The sequence below is a fragment of the Poecilia formosa genome, unplaced genomic scaffold (genome assembly GCF_000485575.1).
Source record: "Poecilia formosa unplaced genomic scaffold, Poecilia_formosa-5.1.2 Scaffold169, whole genome shotgun sequence".
Lineage (NCBI taxonomy): Eukaryota > Metazoa > Chordata > Actinopteri > Cyprinodontiformes > Poeciliidae > Poecilia > Poecilia formosa.
In genome coordinates this window covers 362,005-382,518 of record NW_006800108.1, presented here as the reverse complement: position 1 = coordinate 382,518, position 20,514 = coordinate 362,005, and the positions used below count along the sequence as shown (strand labels likewise).

Here is a 20,514-nt window from a genome sequence, read left to right as displayed (position 1 = left end):
CCACTCCTGTTACTGTTAAACAACAAAGTGCAAGAAGAAAAAACAAAAACATAAAATGTATGAGAAATTCCAACTGAATAGAAAAATATGTATTTTTAAAAAATTGTGCACAGCACTGTTATACAAATTCACCCTCTTTGCTAAGAACATTTGTAAAATCTATAGTTTAGTCTAGTCTAGTCCATTTTTTATGTTTGGAGCACATCCATAAGAAAGGCAGACTTACAAGAAAAACATGCTTGTATTTAACATGTGGTTAAAATCTAAATAAATATATAACGCATGGGTTAACTTAAGACTTTTTGAAGCCTAAAATTGAATTGTTTACGACTTTTTAGAACAGAACAATCCTGAATTCAAATTCTAAACACAGTGGAGGCAAAGACTTATAAAGACCGTAATGTTAATACAGCATCGTCTATTCCCAGGAGCTTTGGACCAGAGGTTTACATGAGTGTATCCAGGTGCTCCAGCTTCTTCCCACCATCCAGATAAAGAAACCTAATTCTAAATTCCCATAGGTGTTAGTGAAAGGGTATAGAAATGTGTTTCTTTGTGTGCCCAGTGAAGGACTGTGAATCTACTAAGAGTGTTCCTTGCCTCTTGGTGAACAACTTCTTTACCAGGCTCAAAACCCTGTGAGAGGAGCTAGATCAAAAAGGGTACATGTTAGCAGTAGTTTCCCTTGCAGTTTGAAAGCATGCAAAGTGATGAAGATAAAGTAAAAATAAGTTAGTAAAAGAATCCCCACCAGAAGTCTGTATGAGTTGAATTTTGGATTCAGTACTGCATTTTTAGAATAGCTGACAAAATTATTTATAATTTATTATAATTACTAATAGTACGATCAAGGCTATTCATGATTAAGTAAAGTCTGGGAGTAGAATTTTCTATCAGGTGCAGACAGCATAAAAGAGACTAATTTACAATGAATCACTATAGCCCTGAATTATAATTAATGCTGCAATAACTTTCGTCAAATCCATATAAATACAGACTTTACATTGACATTTTATCTCAGAGATGTTTGCAATTAAAAACTCTTTACAACAAAGTAAAATAAGTCTTATCAAACATCACATGGCGTATAAGGATGTCACAAGGGTTTTGCCAGAATGTCCAAGACGGTTTTCTGACTGTCAGTGAAATACTATTTATTTATCTATTGACTAATCAATAAATAGATATGCCATTTTTAAAAAAAGATATGTAAATTAATAGTGATTTTCTTTTAATACCCCTTGAACATAGTCTTATTGTTTTTTTAGTATTTGCCAGTTCCTAATGGAAGCAAACATTGTGATTTATTGACTAAACTCCAAATATTAATCTGCTAGCAGTAAGACTAATTTGGTTGTAAGAAAGTTGGGAAATGCAACCCGAGACAAGAACTAATAGGCACTGTTAACAATGGGGGAAAAAATAATTCTTCTTTTACCGGAAAAAAGATGAGTTAGACAACCATTCACCACATGTTGGTGAATAAGCGATAATAAGCGTTTATTTACTTGTTGTACATGTTCCCTAACTCTTATTTAAAGTGCCAGCTGCAGTCCGTCTTGTTTGGCTGAGTGGTTACTTTGCTCCGATAACTTCTAACTTTATTCTTAGTTTCTGATTCAGATCTTCATTACCTGTGTAAACCAGGGAGAGATAACAGTGTGTGTCACTTTAAGAGTGAGTCTTCGGGTGGCTTCTTGATATTAATAGAGCCGCTGTGTCTTCCTCCTCTGACGTAATGCCTACAGAGAGACAAGCGGAGAGGTCCTGTCACAGCAAAGCGATAACACTAGTCTGAAAGAAAAGAAAAGAAAAAAAAGGAAAGATAACGAGCTGACCTGCTTTGGTTTGCTGTGACCACCAACTCCATGAATAACAAACTAACTATAGCGTCGGGAATATATCAACACCCGAGCCAAACTCACCCACTAATCAGTCGGTATTAGCCTAGTTTATGTGCTGCCGCGAAGCCTTTAACTATCTCGCTTTCCCCCCCCCACCCTCTCTGACCAAAGAGAGAAAAAAAGAGACAGCCAAGACACAGTCACCCCGTCCGACATCATCAACAAACAAAAAAAAAAAGCCCACAAAGAGACGAACCAGCCAGACAGCCATCCAGCCAGCCACCATCTTTACAGGCTGCTGAAAGAGACACAATCTGAGAGAGAAAAGAACCTAATGCTTATTTTGATCAACAGGTAAGCATCCATACATACAACTATCTCTGCAAGACCTTCTCCTTTTTTTCTTTTCTTTTTTTTAAATTAAATTACAATTATTTAAATGTATAAACCAAGCGATGCAGGTTTGGAGTCGTAGACGGCGAGAGATGTGCTTCTCAGACGAGTCAGCCGATGAGACGTGTTCGTCCGAAAAGGAAGCGATTTTGAAGGGGGAGACAAAATGTAGCCGTTTGTAGTTTTACGACGGGCAGCGGTCGGTTTGCGTCTTATGTAACTAACGGCCTGAGTAGCAGCAGCAGCGTCGGTGTGAGGGGAAGAGAGACGGAGAGAGAGAGAGAGAGAGAGGGGAGCGGAGGGGAGGGGAGGAGGAGGTGGTGGTGGCGGCGAAGGGGGGGTGGAGGGAATCTGCTGTTGAATGAAGAAGAGAGGAGGGAGAACCGCTTTGAATTCACATGGCAATTTACATTTAGCTTAGGACACCCAAACGCCACACTAATGCGAATTGTGGGGGGGCTGTTTCTGCTGTAACTGCTGCTGCTGCTACCGGGGACAAGCTACTGCTTTGATTTAAGTTTGAAGCCAACAACAAGCAGAAAGCAAGCAAAGGGGGGAACGTGGAGTCGCCTCAAGTAGGTTTGTGCTTTTCCTCTTTTTTTTTTCTTTTTTTTAAGTTCTGGGTTGTAAGTTGGCGATAAGTGGCGTCCTGATTGATTCTGATTGCAGTCAGCTAAACTCCGGAGTGATTTCTGTTACTGCAAAGGAGCTCCCGTGTAACTACGAGTCTGCTGTGTTTGTTGTTTCATTGATAACTTTTCACGCCGCAAACTTGATACTCAAGTTCAGATTTCTGACGCACGTCGCGGAATTAAACGGAAAGTGTTACAAGCTAAACAAAAACAAACGGCAAACGTCACTCTTCAGTTCCCTGATGTTTATTGGGGCTAAAAAGCGACAAAAAGTGGGATTTGCACATCAAAGAAGCGTTGTTTATTCGATATGGCGCTGTTTTCATTGTTGAAGAGCGGCGTGGTGGATGTTGAGTTGTCGACACATCCTCCCTTATCAACCTTAAAGCAAACAAGTGCACGCGAGCTAAACTCAACTCTTATCTACTTATTTCGTGTGTTTTTGTTTTGTTTTGGCTGAAAGCTTCATGTTCTGAGTTGCATTTTACTCAACTTTTAGAAAGTTCTCCCCCCCACACACACCTCCCTTCCACCTCCCCTCCTCTCGTCGTAACAAACTGTGATGTTCCTTTGAGATAAGAGTGCTGGGTAGGCATGACAACTCTGTGGGGACAGCAGGGTATGTGAAGGCAGCACAATGAGGCAAGGAAGCTTTTTTAACAGAGTCCTCCACCAGAGTTTTCCAAATCGGAGCCCCCCTAAAACTCCACAAAACAACGTGCCTTGCTTTTATTAAGCAGATAACCAGCAGTAATGTATTTAAAAAGCAATGCAGGCCTATTAAGCTTCTGTTTAAGCTACCCCACACAATTATCCTCACTCGTTTAAAAGTTTAAAATCAGTGCTTATATTCCTAAGAAAATACCTAAAATTGTTGAGAGTGAGAGTGGCAGCTGAAAATGAGATCAAAAATTTGTTTTATCCAAATTACAAATTTGCTCGAGGTGATTTAGTTTTTATTTTAGGCAATTCAGTACTATTTAACCTTCCGTTAGGCTTTCCTCTGCATATTTATAAATTTCTTAAGATGCATGTATAGTTTTAAGGTGAGGCTTTAACTACATGCTAAATTGTTCATTAAAATTAGCATTTTTGAACCTATTGAGTGATAATGTTTCTTTAATGATCCGGGAAGGTTTGGCAACTTTTTTTGTGATGTAGACGTATATTCAAATCTGCATCTGAGGTGTAATTTTTTTTTTAATGAATAGATTAAAACTGTACAAGTGTGCAAGTTTCCATGCGTTATCCTTCAGGAGTTGTAAATTGTTTATGAATTAACAATGCATGCCTAGGCTAAAAATTAAACCTGTAATGCACTCCAAATATACTTTAAAATGTGCATTTTTGTATCTTAAAATGTTAGGCTTTGACTGTCAAATTTTCCCTAATGTTTTTTTTTTCTCTGACTCAGAAAGTTACCTCAGAGATATCTCCAAAACAAAACCCAAGGGTAACCAAGGTAGAGCCTGGAGGAGGCACTACTGATGATGAAAACTTTCTATTATCATAAAAAGATTTATCGGACAACCATCCAGTATAGGAACTCTAATTAGGTGACTTAGAAGGAGAAAGCTTCTATGTTTTTTTTTTTTAATTTTTTCTTTTTATTATTGGCTTTTGCAGTTCATATAAATAAGGTTACAGTGTGCATGTGCAGTATATTTACAGAAAAGATTCTTCAGTAAGAGAGGAGGAAGGTCAATCACATCTTGTATAGAAACTTTGCAAAACTATTAAGTATGGAGACTGTTAAAAGAGTATTTTAAAACGCTGAATTGTGCATAATCCCACACTAAGACTAGTGTTTAACTACATATACAGTATAACTCCCTTTAATTCGGCTGAGTCGTTACACAGCTTTGCTGTCCACATAGCCTCCACGTCTCTGTGACGCACTTAGAATCTCCTCTTCTTGTTTAATTCACGTTGATTCAGTTTAGCATTCCCTGTGAAAGTAAGTTGGATAACACTTTTAAGAGTCTGTCTCATGTTGGCTTTTTGATGTCATTAGAGGTGCTGCGTGGAAACTTTATCTCTTTTCATCCCAGTTTTTCACAAGATCTCTTCAAACCAGAGCCTCCCCTAAAAGCCCAACAACAACTTGCTTTGCTTCTTTTCAGCAGATAACCTTTAATTTTGAATTTTAAAACAAATCTCAGGCCTGTTTAGTCTCTCTTTAATCCTCCCCAATGAGTAAGAAACATTTTTCTTACTCGTTTAATACTAAAAATTCATCCAACAACGATATACGCTGAGTTTCAAAGTTAATACATATTACACTCTAACAATCATTTTTAAAATGTGCAACTTTAGACTTAAATGGTTTAAGTTCTGACTGATGAAGTGCTCCCTAAGCAAAGAAACGGAGTCAAAGAAAGTTGGGAAGATTCCTGCGGCGTCCGTCAATCCAGAGTTTTAACTCCCAGAGAAATGAAAGATGACGGCTGTAACTTAAAACATTAGCTTTCTTGCCTTAATGTAAAGCTACAGATTTTTAGTTTATCACATTTAATTTCTGTATTTCTTTTAGACTTTTTGACCAAAAGAATTTACGGCATGTTCTTACAGCTAAGTCAAATTACAGAACCTCTTATTTACCCCCACGTAAAGTTTGTAATAAAAATTCAGCTCCATATATAGACCTTTTTTTTTTTCTTTGACTGTTTTCACATCTGCTTTCCAGTGGTCTGCGCATGTAATAATGACAAATTTCTCAACAGTTCCTCAAATCTCCATGTCTGTCTTTTTCTTTTCTTGTAATTCTTTTTTTTTTTTTTTTAAATAAAAGCTGACATGGATGAGCGGCGTTATTCTTAGGGCTGGAATTAAATGAAAATCATGTACTTTTAATCAACTTCCAAATCTCACAAAACTTGCAATTAATGTTGCCCGTCACCGTCTTCAACGTTTCAGCGTTAACTAGATTAAATAAATTCTAATCGTGTTCATAATCAGGCCTGTCAAACTTTTACAACTTGAACAAATCTCTTTAAAATTACTAAAGTCACCCAAAAATGTGTACAGTCACTGTGGTAAAAAAAAAAAAAAAAAACTTTCTTTCAGGTCACTGGATACCATTGTTTCTTACGGGCTTGTTCATAGCAGCTATTAAACGTCAAAACAGTTGACAACTTCCTAAAGCGAGGCTATTGCTTGTAAAACTCATTTGTGGATGTATGGGCAAGAGTGGGAGACAGCAAAGCGCTTATTCCCTTTTTTTGTGTGTGTCTGTATGGGCAGCAGAGACGGGCCATGGCTCACTCATATGGCTGCAATATGTGAAGCCGCTCTTACTTGTGGTGAAACTCGGAGGAGAGAGAAAGTTTTGAGAGAGAGGGGGAGAGAGAGAAAGAGAGAGACAGAGAGAGAGAGAGAGCTGCGAAGGGAATGCACAGAAGTCAGGAATGTCCCGCTCGACTATAGCTGGAATGTATCTCCCGTGTTTTATTGATGGTTTGATGTTCTGGAAGACATGAGGAACAACTGTAGTGATTTTGCGGGCTGCCATGTTATTTGTATCTGGTTGTTTCGGAGCAGCCCTTACATTGCTTCGAAAGGGGGGAGGAAAGGTCGGTTTGAGACGGAGCGTAAAAAGTCGAGGCCAGTCTGAGTAGCTTTTTGGGGGAAAGTAGCAGCAGATTCCACCCTTGGAGACATCTTTTTTTTTTTTTTTTTGCCTGGTTGCCTGTAAGGATTAAAGAACGGGCTCACAGTGACTTGGATCGGGTCCTGTTAGACAAAACTCAAAAGATGGACAAAAACTCAAACAAGTTTACAGGATTAGGCATAGGCCGGAATGAGATTAAAACTCACGTTTAACAGCAACACGATATCAACACAAAAATTAAAACCAAAAATCTCTACCATGGTGTAAGGGTCTTTTTTTTTTTTTTTTTAAATAGAAACCGACTATTGTCCCTACTCCAGTAGGTCGTTTATTCCTTTGATAGTCACAGTAGCTAGTAGCTTATTTCAAACATTTGCTTTTTAAAGCAACATCAACAAAAAAAAGAAAACTTGGTTTGGTCCTTTGCCCGAACCCAAACTTCCCTTATTTTTTTGCATAAGGGAAAATGTTGCAGTTTTAAAAAGAGTCAAAACTGCAACATTTCTTAAAAATAATGGTATCAGTTTAGGAGACATTGCTTTACTCAGCCAGCTAGCTGACTCTGTGGAGCAACAGCTTGGGCAGGGGTTGTACTATCGCTGCATTCGATTTGTCTGGGAAGTCAGAGCTCGGATCTGGGAATGGTGTCACTGCCGAATTTGAAAGCCAGCACAATTTGGTAATCGCTACGGTGCTAATTAGTAGCAAAAGAAGCTGGTGATATATTTTTTTTTGGTCAAACAGTAAAGCAACATGTTCACTAACAGTAATATAACCCTATCTGAGCCAACTGCTGAGTAATATGCAAACCATCAGAAGGGCTAATAATAGTCTATTCCTGCAAGTTATAATGCATTGCATATTCTGGGAATACTAATTTTGAACGCTGGACTTTCTGGTCAGAATCCTGACTTCAGGGGACAATCTTGTTAAATTTCAACTTTTGAGTACAAAGACAGCACACTATATTTTTACACCACAAGCAACAAGGCATCAGCTGGTATCAGATTTCCACGATACTTTACCCATTATGGTATTTACACAATTGCAAATTGTGGTTATTTAAATCAGAAAAATAAGCTATCATTCTTACTTCTGTTAAAATAATATAATGCATACCATTACTTGTTTTATTGTTATTTGGAAATTGATCTAGTGCAGAAAAATAGAATAGAATGTATTTGGTAACTCTCATTGTGCAGAATTTAAATTTTTTGTTTGCCAATTTGTTCTGTAACAAAGTGAATCTTGGAGTGAAACAACCTGATAGTCTGGTACTATTAGTCAGACTATCTGCTCCTTATCCCACTTGCAGTTGACTGCTAAACAGACGTACTGCTTGAGGCTGTCAGACTATATAGTTTCAAAACAACCAAAGTCGTTGGTTACACTCCTTTGGGTTTTACACCATGGCTGTTTGTGTTCTTTTTGATTTGGAATATTTACAAACAAATGGGTTCTTGTAAGACAGCAAAGGTGTAGGAACCTTCTCTCACCCAGCTGACTGGCAGTGCACAGCAAAAAGTAGGCAAGGGTACAGAGCTGAGTACTAAACAGTCAAAGAAAATTCTGGTTATTTTCTGCAGATCCTCATTCAAATGAATTTAAACCACAGGAACAGTATGACAGAAACACCAGTACCGACTCGGGACGGATAAAAGTTTGCACCAGTTCCCTTTGTTTATCTTTATACATGAGATTCCATGTGAAGTTTGAGCTCTTCAATTCTACTACTTACCTTGTTGTAATAATTCATCTTCTAGTTCAGACTAATGCTGGTTTTTGTATTAGACTAAGACCAGCTCTGCAAACCAAATTCTCTCTCCCTTGAGAACTAGTACAGATCTATTTTTACCATATATGAAAAAATAACGTATGTTTTTAAAGTTATATTTTTACTTTTTCCCTTTGCTTTTGTGTAACGTTATATGTTAAATAATTAGAAATGTGGGAAGCCTTTCCGGAGCTGTTTCTCATAAGTGTGCTCAGCTGACGCTTGTCGAGCGTGTCAGTGCAACACCGCCGTGTCCTTCTGGAAGAAACTGTCTGCCGACAAGTTCCACCGGGAGACTTAAAGAACATTTCTTTCGTCTGGCATCGCAGTATCTATTTATTTAATTTCTAATCGCTTTCATTTACATTTGCGACCGCTTTAACTCCCATTGTTTCTAATAAGCAGGAAAAAGATTGCATCTATTAGTGCAATCAGCTGTTATTCATCCCAGCCCTGCTTGCAGTTCAGATAAAGGAAAACACCCATTTGTCACGGATAGTTTATTTGAAGCAAAAAAAAAAAAAAAACTTTTTTCAAGGCTCCTGGCTTGCTCGCGACTCTCTGATCGCACCTTTGTTTTACTACCCGGTGCCCTGTTTTTGCTCATATCTCAAGGACGCAATCTTTAGCTTTTTTTTTTTTCCTTCCCTTTCGTCTTCTTACTGTCCCGGCATATCGTGACTTTGTATTAGTTGCCCGTAGTTGGTGGCAGTGCACGGATTTTGATCTTTTATTCTTCTTGCTTCTTGCTACAAGTCGGTCTCTGCTACAAAGGCCCCCCCCAGAAAAAAAATTGTCATCCTCACTGCGTCTGTGGTCTGTGCAGCCTTGTTTGTCTTTTAATGTCTTTGTTCTTTTTTAGACTTAAAAGTCTGTCTTCAGATAACGAGCACATGTTCTTGGTTTAGGGTGAGATGAGTCTTTTTTTGTTTTGTTTTTTTACCGTTTTTCTGAGAAATCCTAAATTTGGGAGATTTTCTTTAATGCGAGAGGGTAAAAATCTTTCTGTCATGACACAGTGGAAACTGATAGGCGGTGGTTGAGTTGATTTAAACGGGTACAAAAAGAGTGGGGTGGTGCAGGCAGCAGTACAGCCTTGTGGTCTGTTCCGTTACCGAAAGTTTGTAATGTTCAGACCTGCTTACTACTCATACTTTTCTTTGTATGACTGCCAGTTAAAGCTCTGAAAAAAAAAAAAATGCAACAGATAGCCCCAGTTGCAAACATGTGCATCTGAGTTTCACAATGTCAAAATAATTAGGAATTTAATCACAGCCTTTTGCAGCTTTGGCTCGTGAGGCAGCTGGTAAATGAAACCTGCTGGCTTCTGATGTCAGCGCTCTGAGTTTTGAAGTCTCGGCTGCTTTGACTCAGCGGTACGAGCAGGTTTGATGCTTCCTGTGCACCCAGACCTTCAGTTATCAATCACGCCTCAGATGAATTTTGACCTTGTGCAAAACACCTGGAGGTGAAGTTCCAGCTGCGTGCTTGATAAAATTTGTCAAAATATAATTACAAAAGGAGCTCCTGGTTAATTGATAATGAACTGATGTGGTGCTCATTTTTTTTATTTTATTTTTTTAACTGTTTAACAATGAAGGCTTTTAGCGTAAATATTACAGAGTACTTATTTTGTACTTAAGATGCCTGTTTTGTGTTTTAATAATGGGTTATGTTTTAATTTAGATCTATAGCGATAGATGGTCTTCAAAGTTCGAGGGATTTTGTTTGTTGATTCGTAAGTATTCAGAGTTTGTGTAGTCTAACTATAATTTGGCCCTGCACATGTAACGTACAGCACCTTACATGTTTGTTGGCACAGATGGTAAATATGCAACACCTGTTTTTTTTTTTGTTTTTTTTTTTTGTCCCATTTAAAGTTCCTCTTCAGCATTTCATTATTGCTCTTGCTGTAGACGAGTGATTTTTAGGTGAGTACATCATTTTCTTTTGTCACTTCCTGACTAGTAAAGATCAGGATACATCTGCTCTACTAAATATGGCATTCATGTCAGACAAATTAATTGAAAGTCAGACTTTCAATTAAAAATGTTTTATTCCTTTATCTGGGTGTATTCCAGTAATCGCTGGAATACACCAGTGGTTGTTTTATGGATAGAATTACTTTCCAGCAGGAACATTGTTCCATTTTCAATAAATCTAATCAAATTAAGGGTTGTATTTTTCTAAAAAAAGATTTAGAATGAGATTATGCTTCCTGTCCCCATTTTGCTAGTTGCTAATGTGTCTCAATAAATTTGGTTTGCTACTTTTATGTTACTGCCGGTCATAGCTTTTAGACGGTCTCAGATACTTTGGCATTCACTGCCAAACTGAACTAACGTTTATTTCTTTTCCGACTTCTCAAGCTCATTTTTCACACCTTTTAAGCGTAAAATAAAAATAATGTGAGTGACATGAATGTGATGTCATCCTGCTTGCTTTTACAATTAGTGCCATACAAAAAAAAAACAAAAAACACACACACACACGTAGAGTTTTCTTATTCTTTCAGGTGAAGCTGTTTGCTTTCTTTTCTACTGTTTTTCCACAAAGTTTCTTTTTTATTTTAAATAGTGATTCAACTTGGAAAATGTAGTTTGGATCCAATCTGGTAATTTCTATTTGATTTACTGGTTATTTGGAAACAACCACTGTGAATCAAGAAATCCACTTGTCGTTTGTCTCATTTACTAAGATCTTTGCAGCAGATTAGTGCGTAACCGACTGCAGCTCGCCTAACATCAGCTTTCGGTTTACCTCCATTCGAGTTTTCCGCTGGGTATTTTTGATGTGGCCAGTCGCCTGAACACAGGTGATTTCACTCCCCTGTACCCCTGCCTATTTCATTATTTGGCATCTGCTGCTATTGCATATCTTCACCCAACATCACATGCTTGGCGGTAGCAGTATTAGTCAACGTTTATCTCCAGACGGTTCGGCTTTGTTGATAGATTCTAATCAGTTATTCTAAGAGTCGGATGCTTTTTTATCTGCAGCTGCTGACTTCAAATCTATCTCATTTACAGTTTGGTTTTGAACAAATAGACTTGCTGATGGTTTATTTCTGAACTGAAGGTTAACTACCTCCTCTGCACACGCTCAGATTTCTTATCAGACAATTCTCTGCTTCTGCTTCACTTCTTTTTCCTTTGTGTAGTCAAATGTTCTGAATCTTTGCATTAAAATTTCTGGCTTTTTTTTTGTTTGTTTTTTTTTTTTTAGTGTCATATGCCCTTAACTGTCCTGTAATCACTGCCAGGAAAAGGAGTTTACTTGCTCCAAGATTGCATTTAACTTTAATGTTGAGTGTGTAAATAGTTGCTGACATTTGTTTGCTATTGTGCTCTTTCTCAGTCACGAACACGTTTTCTCCAACGGTGATGTGGCACAATTTTCCAGCAATCACGCATTTTATTCTGGGCAGGCCTTACAACTGTGATGCATTGTTGGTGGCTAATACAGTTTTTATGGATTTAAAAAAAATAAAAAATAATATTTTATAGCTTTTGTTTGCTATGTGTGAGATGGTCTTCCTCACACAAGCACACACCCACACACACACACACACACACACTCACACAGGCACACACACACACACACCCACGCACACACACACACACACACCCACTGTATTCACTTATAAATATTAATGAATAAAGATTAGGAATGAGCGTGTAATAAAAATAATTACCTTCACAAAGATTTTTAAACAAAAACTATATGAAACAATTGCTTTGATGTACAATAGAAAAACCAATTGTTGTTTCTTCAGTTGCGAATATAAATTAGCTTTGCGATCATACACATTTTCAACAGATTAACCTTCTAGCTGTTCAATTTGGCAAAATTGTAACATTTATTTTTACAGTTATGATGTTATTTGAAATATCTATTTTTTGTTAAATTAGTAGGCAAAACGACCTAAGAAAACAACTTCTAAAATGAGCAGTAGTGCTTTTTCCATGTTCCGTGGTACGCCATGATACTTTGCTGCTCTTATCTTTACCGGGCAACACAAGAACAACAAGCTGATCTCACCCAGTTAATTAGAGGCTCTCTGCTCAGGTAACTAGCCTGCAGTCTGCTGCTTATCAGTCATGCTGCTCCGAGGTTTGCAGCTGTAGTTTTAAAACAGTTGCCTCAGTAATAGTGAAGGGTGTGGGGGGCTGCACACTTTTTGTTTCCTGCGTTTTTCACAACCAGAAATATTTCTAAACAGTCGTCTTTGTTGTAAGGCAGGTCAAAGGCTAAGAGCTTTCTTTCAATCTGCCTAGCAACTAGCGCAGGAGGGGCAGCACTGAGTCACTTTTATGATCCGTTTATCTGCAGAAAACTCTGGTCACTCTGGCACTTTCTCTGACATCATATAAAAAACACTTTAAATCACAGGAAAAGTAAGGGGGGGAAAAAACCCCCCCAAACGTTTTGACTTTTTCAAAACGTTGGTACACTTTAATACTGACCCATTCCCAGTAGTCTTGCCAATTCACTTACTGGGTCTGAAACTGGAAGGTTTCCAGCTTTATCATCTTGACCTTTGACTTTCAGTTTGGTGATTCCAAAAGCTGCGCCATTACAACACCACTGCTGGTCAGCTGGCTGAAATAAGGTTTCTACTTTTTCGGCTTACTAGAAAAACAAATTCACCCGTTTTGAAAACGTTTCCTCAAAGAAATAAAACAATGGTTTTAAAATCAGTGATGCTGTAGGTGTTTAGTTTAAAACTATAATGCATACACCATGAAATTATGCTATTTGTACTCAGAATATAATGTAAAGTTCTTATTTGGGCCTATGCCTATATACAACCAATGACAATGTACCACAGTTGTAGTTGCTTTTAAATTTAAATCTCATAGAAGCAAATGTCATGTTATGCACTATTGTGTTTTTAATCTGTGCATGAAAAAGATTATAGTTAGTTATAAGAGGCCCTCTGACACCTCATCTCTTACCACTAAGGTCTTTGTGGCTTATGAAGAAGAATTTTTGCACTTCTTTGTCAGTTTGATTTAATTTGCACACAATTGTGCAGCAAGCTGGAGAAAAATATTTGAGTTCCAGTGAGAGACAGAACTCTAAAGTTTTTACCCCCAGAAGTTAGCTTTCAATTGTATTTTAGTTTTTGTATTCTTAGAAAAAAAAAAGAAACTAGACAAAATCTGAATCTGTAGGTCAATAAAAATCGTCAAACAGTACATGATGAGTTATCGTTGAATTGTTGGAATGTGTTCAGTTCAAGAATCTTCAGCATGCTGTTGCATTGTTAAGAGTACAGAAGCAATTTTATCATGACCACATTTCTTTTACAAAGGGTCTCATTTTTTTTGGAGCTTTTTAAAACTTTAGCCTACACACACACACACACACACACACACACACACACACACGCACACACACATAGCTGCAGCCCTATTAGTATTGTAGTCTGGGATCAGGCTGAAACATCTGGTGGCTGAGTAACTTTTCAAAGTAGTCTTTGTCCTCAGTCTGAGCACGCATCTGTCTGTCAAAGTGTGGTTTCCTCTCTCTGTGTGTGTGTGCACGCGCTTTATTGTGCCCCACCAAATTAATACTTTGATTCAAGCTATTTTTTTTATTCCTTTAAGAAACTAACCACTGTTGTCTCTGCTTTTTAATATATTTTTGTGTCTGCTTCTGTCTGCATGCATTGCAAAAAAAAAAGTTCACAAATAGCCAGTCTGGATTGTTGTTTATGTTATTCATTTCATGTAGCCTTCGCTGGCTGCTCTATAACCAGGAGGAATAAAAAGAAGAAAGCGCAGGGAGATATGACACCTTTTTAAGTTGGCTGTGCTCTTGCCTGACATTATTACCCAAATCTGAAGGAGTCAGCGAGACAGCTTTACCCAAGTGCAAAAGCACAGCGGACTCTTTCACCTGTGCTCTGCAGGATGACGCTGGGATGGCTTAGTTTTTTTTCCTTTTTGATACTGCAAAATAATTCTGCAGGAGCAGCTTTGGGCTTAAGGGGCTGCCGCCCTGAAGACAGTTTGAGCTGATGCCCTTAGGGCTTCACTTCAAACCACACAAACTTTAAAAGGGCCTGGACTCGTCTTCTGTTAGAGCAGTATAGAGTTCTTTGTGCGTTAAGCTGCCATCATTGGACTACCACTGTGGGTATTAGTGCTGTGCTGTCTAAATGACGAAAAGGAAAAGGTTTTTTTAATTATAGTTGACTAAAGTCACAGGAAGTTATTTGTTGTTGCTTATGCTTTGACACTAAACTAAAACAGATTTGTGCTAGCTTATCATTTGTAAATCATCAGTGAAAATGTCTTTTTTTAATTTAAAATTTTTAATGGTGTTGTCGTCTTTCTGAGGCTTCATGCTTGAAAACTTAATGTTTACGGCTTTATTTTTTAATGCTGCTCAAGCAGAACAAAACATCGGGTCAGAGAAAATAAAATGGATGTCAGGAATTGTGCTTGCATTGATAAATCTTGATTGAAATAACATTAAGGAGTTTTAAGGTTCATTTATTTTCGAATTAAATCTTCAGAGAACCAGGAAACGAGTATTGTGCCATAAATATGCTACATACACAACCACATTTATGGCAAATGGATAATAATTTCAATCTACTCAGCCTCGAGACTTTTGAATAGACTTCTTTTTTTTCTCAAAAATAGTCAGTGAGACTTTTTTTTGGGTCTGATTTTTATTTTTCTCAAGATTCCGTATTTTGTTTCAAAGCCACCACTGTCTTTGCTCGCCAATATCAATTTGAGCAACTTTTGATTTCCAAGGAGTTTTGCTTCATTACAGCATACATCATAACTATTTATTGGATTTTGTGAAATAATTTTTCAAAATAACTGCTTTGCAATTTTTAATATTTCTGAGGATCTCAGATATGCTGTTCAACTGTTTTGATTGATTACTACATGTAAGCATCAGTTTGTGTTTGTATTCGCTGTAGAGTAGGAAGACCCTTCAATAACTTCTAAAGCTTTCACAACAATAAGTCCCATCAGTGAGACCTTTTAGTACTTCAATATGGGAGATTTACTTGTATGAAAAATGATAGGATTTTCAACTTCTGACCAGTTAATTGTAGCCAGTCTAGAAAAAAAAAAGAAAAGAAAATCAGAAACGTATAAAATAGATTTTCCTTCGTTGAAAAACTACTAGTCTTGCAAAGTCTTGGATATCAACAAAAGCAGCTTAGTGTTTTCACGGATCAGAGAATATAAAAAAAGAGAAAACATAAAGAAATAAACTTGAGAAGATAAAAATCTGGTTTTCTAAACAATAAATTGCTTGAATAACCAGAGTTGCTGTTGAACATATGGAGACTGTGCTTACGAGTAGCACCAGTTAATTTTGGTTCAGCCTCCACCAAACACACTTGAGTTGCCAAGTTTTTGCACAGGCAGACTGTAGATGCTGAGAACCACCAAATAAAATGATGTCAGTGTCATGAGAATCTTTGACGTTATTCTTTCTTTTTGTAGGTTTGATTTGACAAAAAGACAATAAAAATACCTTCCCATGAAAAAAAAAACAATGAAAAAAGTCTGCTTTAGTGATCTAAATTATGGATGCGTTACTCAGGATAGAATAAAGTTCGACCCTGTGATTTTTACAACATGAAATCGTCAGAACACATTATTCTTTTTAAGAAGACCTTCACTTTATGCTGTCTTAGTTTTGTTTTCAAAGCTTGAGGATGCTAAAAATATCATGATAAACTTTTTAAAACTTTTTTAATGTGGACATTAAAAATGGGCTTAAAATCTGGATAATTTGACTGGAACTGGAATAACTCTGTTGATTACATTTATATCTGTAAATTTTCAATTTTTGGAATTGATCCAAAACAAGGAAGCTTACTTTTTTTTTCTTTTAAAAAAAGACACACACCAATCTGATGGCCAGAGACGATGTCAAATTTTGTTGCCTGATCTGTAAATCAGTAAATTCACAGATCAAATACTGCATCGGAGCTAATATCTTCCACTACTTTTTATTTCTGTAGTAGTAGAGGCAATATGCTCAAACTGTTTAGATTTGTGATTATTAAATAGTCTTGTAAAAGTCTGAATGTTACAGCGATGTTCAACCTTTGACTATAAAGATGGACTCCTGCCTTATTTATCTACAATTCTCTTTAAAAAACTTCCCCAAGTAATTTTTTGGAGCTGATTCATCAGAATTCATTCAAGGAACATCAGAGAACCTTTTAGAGATCAGTGAAATGTGTTGGCATCAGCATGTTTCCTCTTGTGAGATATGAAAGATTTTGATGGTCAGCATGTTTTTTTTAAAGAATAACATTTTAAAGAGGAAGTTTTCCTCCATCATAAATAGTACAATTGCTTAACACTCCAGCACTCTCATTCATTGGACCTTATGAGGGATATTCATGTGTTTTTTGAGAAAATGTAATAGTGTTTTTCCCAATAAGTTACTAACTGCACATTTTAATCGTTTCCCCTTCGTGTGTGTGTGTGTGTGTGTGTGGAAAAAAGTGGATACAGGGATAGATGAATGATGGGGGAAGAGAGAGGTGGTTCTTTTTTTTTTTTGAAATGGAAATTGAAGGGGGACACACATCTGGGGGTCTTTCAGACCTTTGTGGCAAGAGACGAAGAGGTGGGTGTCAGAGGCCCACAGTCAGAAGTGTGTGTGGGTTGTTTGGGAGGGTATTGGTGGGGGAAGAATGGACAGATAGACAGAAGAGGAAAGGATATCTTTTCATCTCTTGGAAGGTAGGAAGGCGGAGATAAGTAAAAAAAAAAAAAAGCCTCCAGAGGGATTCTGGGTCAGCGTACGGCTGCGAGGAATGGAGGAACCGATTGAGTGCGGAAAAAGAAAATGGTACGAAAGCGCATTAAGTGAAACAAGAAGCTGGAATGGACATGAGGATGGATTACATGTGAAGGAAAATCAGAGTGGAAATAGGGTGAGAAAATAATGGCTGGAACGATGGATGCGCAACAGAAGGATACACCTATTTGCATAAAGAGGAGGAGGAGGGAAAGTGGGGCGAGAAAAGGGAGCAAAAGATCACTTGCTATGGTTGAAAACTTTACGGCTGACAGTTAAATTTACCTCAGCCCTGTGTGTGTGTGTGTGTGTGTGTGTATGTGTGTGTGGGAGTGTGTTGCACTGTGTGAGAAAGCCCAGTGGGGGGCATGGCATTTGTTCAACAACATGGCTTTTGGGCTTTTTTATTGCTTTACACACATGTTGTCTTCTTCCCTTTATTTAGAGGCTGATTTAATCTAATATGAAGAGTATTCTCTCTCTTATTTTAGATTAGGTTAAGCAAAGTGAATTAACTTTTATTTGACTATGTTCACAGTTTTCTAGAAAGTCATGAAACCTTTTGAATTTGTAGAGGTTCATGAACACGTACATTGCATAAATTGATAAAAAAAAACATTCGTTTTGTTTTTAAGGATATATGCAGGAGTAGTTTTTCTTGAAGTGAAATTATTGAAATTATTTCACCAGGAAGCTACTTTGTTAGGAATGTTGAAGTCAAAATGTTCTACAGTTGTTCTACAGTTGTATGACAGTATATAGGGCAATAACGATTCATCAAATGATTCAAATACCTCAATTATTAAAATTTCTCGAGGCAAATTATCTGCCTTGAGGATCCATTAAATTTAGTTTTACTATTTAGCACACGGTGTTCCCGCCAGATAATTATTTGTGTTGCGCAACGCTCTCACTTCCACTAGAGTTGACAACTGCTACGTGCTATTGGCATAGCGTAGGGTGACCAAACGTCCCCTTTTGTCTGAACATGTCCACTTTCCATGTTCTGTCTGAGGACAAGGGGATTTCACTGATTGATAAACGTTTCCAGGGTTTTATCATTTTTTAAGGGATCAAAATGGATCTTTAAATTGATGCGCAATGAATTGGAAAACAAGAGCCTCTCTCCCAGAGCGCCTGCCTAGAGGTTGTTTTTGAGTGAATGGTGGCAAAGTGCGTGGTGGGTGTATGTACATGGGTGAAGCGGAGACACAGAAATGGAACACAGTGGGCTGCACTCTAGCATTGTTGCTGATGTTTAGTGCAGGTGTAGCTTTATGAACGAAACGTAAAATAAATTTTCTAGCACCCCGGTCGCAACAAATGAGTGGCGAATACACAGTGGTGTGTACATAGCTGACATATGTACACACCACTGTGATGAAAGAGGTGACAAAGATTTATTCTCTTACATGGACACAAACGCTATAAATGGCTATGCAAAGTGAGACCTTGTCTACTAAACTGACTGCAGAATACGGATAAAAACTGGAGTATTCTTTTATTTAAAAATATATGTCTACTTTTTATTTTTATTATTACATCGAATATCATTCCAGGCTTTGTATATTTTTTTTTATCCAGGTTGACTTAAAACATGAGCTATTATTGTTACATATTGATTTCTAAAAGAAGAGTAATTGCTAAGGATGAACAGATATGGAAATGTCTAAATATGTAAATATCTACTACTGGTATTACCAATATTTTAATACCAATATTTTATCTCTTTTTTTTTTTCATTTGCTTACTCAATTAGTCATCCAAAAAATCAGTAGATTACTTCATTACTAAAATAATCATTTACAACAGCAGTACGGAACAACAATTTCTCTTAAAAATACACAAAGTTATAAAGCAGGAGTTAAAAGAGTTTTATAGAATCTAAACCTTATCTTGAAAATTACTAAGACGGCACCAGTGGTACATTTTATGGCTGGCATGAAATGTAGAGGAAGTTAGATGACCATAAGCCATTGATTAATAAAGTGATAATACAAGCTTCTGCAATTGTATGCAAACTCACTAGAGATAATCTTGTAGATTATCTTCAGTTTAGCACTGTGATGTACTCCATGTAACAGTCACTTACAGCTCACAATCTCCTTGATGTTCACCACTGTATTTCGAACTGCTCAGAAAAATCAGCTGGTTACCAGAGTGGGCCGATTTTTACTTGACCAGTACTGACCGCATACTGGCTCTTCAGAAGCTTAAAATCCGGTACCAAGTTGTTCTCACAGCAACACTCTTCAGTATGGATGCTGCTACAGAGAGAAGGCAACTCAAAGTTGAGTATTTTTAGTGTCAGGTGCATCAAATCAACTTGGAAGAAGCACAGAAGTGTAAGAAGCCGTTTAAAACTAAACTTTTCTGCGACATGGCAAGACATATTTGCTGTTTCATTCATGGTATGACGGAACAAGAGTGAGCAAGACTTTTTGCAGGCAACTGAAAGGCTAAAGGGCATAGAACAACGTTGCTCTGTTTTGTCCTTGCAAGCTTCAGCCTCTGTTTTGGAAATCAGAAAGTTCTTCATCCTCTTAGAATTACATACAAACTGCAGTTGTAGTAGTATTAGTCACTCTTACTCCTAAACTAAAGGGAATTGTTAACTCCTGTTGTATTAATGTTTTGTCTATGGGTTTCCTATCTTACATAGAATAGTATAAATAATGCTAGAAATGGGTGTTTGAAATCATGGTAAATGTAATGCAAAAAAAATAATACCAACACAATTACTGTAATAAGTTTAGCTCTGATAGAATTGTAATATAATTTGGACGTTGTCACTGATTTACTAACAGAAGCAACTCAATTTATTAATGATTGTGAACTGATTTATGAACTGTGAGAAACTGTCTAGGCACTGCATGCTTTTATTAAACGTATACACGTGAAAGGAGAATGGTATCAGTGATTCTCTTTGCTTTCAGGCTATGAAATGCTTCGTTAAAACTTAAGGTGAGTCACCATGAAAATATGATCATATTTGGCTTTAAATTTTGATTCAAATCCAGTTTTTGTACAAAGTCCGACAACTTTCTCCATGTTGATTCCCGATAGTGCTTCCCTTGGCCGGCGTGCAGATAGACCGGCTTTGGAAAGGAGCATAATGTCAACATTGTGGGTTTGAAATGTTCCGTTGTGTGTGTGTGCGTGTGTTTGCAGGTGTGTATGTGCATCTGAAGTTTGTCCAGACTATTTTCCCGTAGGGCCTTGCTCTTGCAGGAAACGTCTTTGGTATAAGGAGTGGAACTTGTGTGTTGGTCAGTAAGTGTAGAGCCTGTTTTGGTGCATAAATCTGTTTGAATGTGTGAATGTCCACTTGTGTGCAAGTGTGTGTGTGTGTGTGTGTGTGTGTGTGCTCGTCTTTGCCTGACGTAATTTTTGAGCTTTCCCAGACATTGACAAACCACACCGTGACAAATACACACACACACACACACACACACACACACACAC

At 37.4% G+C, this 20,514-nt stretch overlaps 1 protein-coding gene across 4 annotated transcripts in view; it reads left to right on the top strand.

Moving 5' to 3' along the window:
- Nucleotides 1–796: 796 nt before the first annotated feature.
- The window catches only part of trps1 (trichorhinophalangeal syndrome I), a 127,480-nt gene continuing 107,762 nt past the window's right edge, over nucleotides 797–20,514 (top strand). For 2 of the 4 annotated variants that reach the window (XM_016677929.1, XM_016677927.1), the window contains exon 1: nucleotides 2,585–2,816. The gene's annotated coding sequence lies outside the window, so the exon portion shown is untranslated. Of the gene's footprint in view, nucleotides 2,199–2,584; nucleotides 2,817–20,514 lie in introns of those variants that run through there. The other 2 variants (XM_007564880.2, XM_016677928.1) reach the window with 2 other exon arrangements.